The sequence below is a fragment of the Penaeus monodon genome, chromosome 15 (assembly GCF_015228065.2).
Source record: "Penaeus monodon isolate SGIC_2016 chromosome 15, NSTDA_Pmon_1, whole genome shotgun sequence".
NCBI classification, from domain to species: Eukaryota; Metazoa; Arthropoda; class Malacostraca; order Decapoda; family Penaeidae; genus Penaeus; species Penaeus monodon.
In genome coordinates, this window is record NC_051400.1 from 3,203,715 (window position 1) to 3,203,964 (window position 250).

The following is a 250-nucleotide window of genomic DNA, read 5'->3' on the forward strand; positions in this document are numbered from 1 at the left end:
CAGACAGGCAGACAGACAAAAATCTGCATATATCTCAAGCTGCCTGTTTGATTTAAATGGATCATGCTTGGTCTCGCCTTTAAAAAGAAAAAGAAAAAAAAATGCAGCAATATTCAAGGGGGGGGGGGGGTTCTTACTTGCGCACCCACTTCTATGCTTGTATTTTCATGAATATATTATCTGCCTAGTTGAAATGATGCCTGGATATTGGACTCTTAAAGAAAGATTTGATCAGAGAGAAATGGGAATG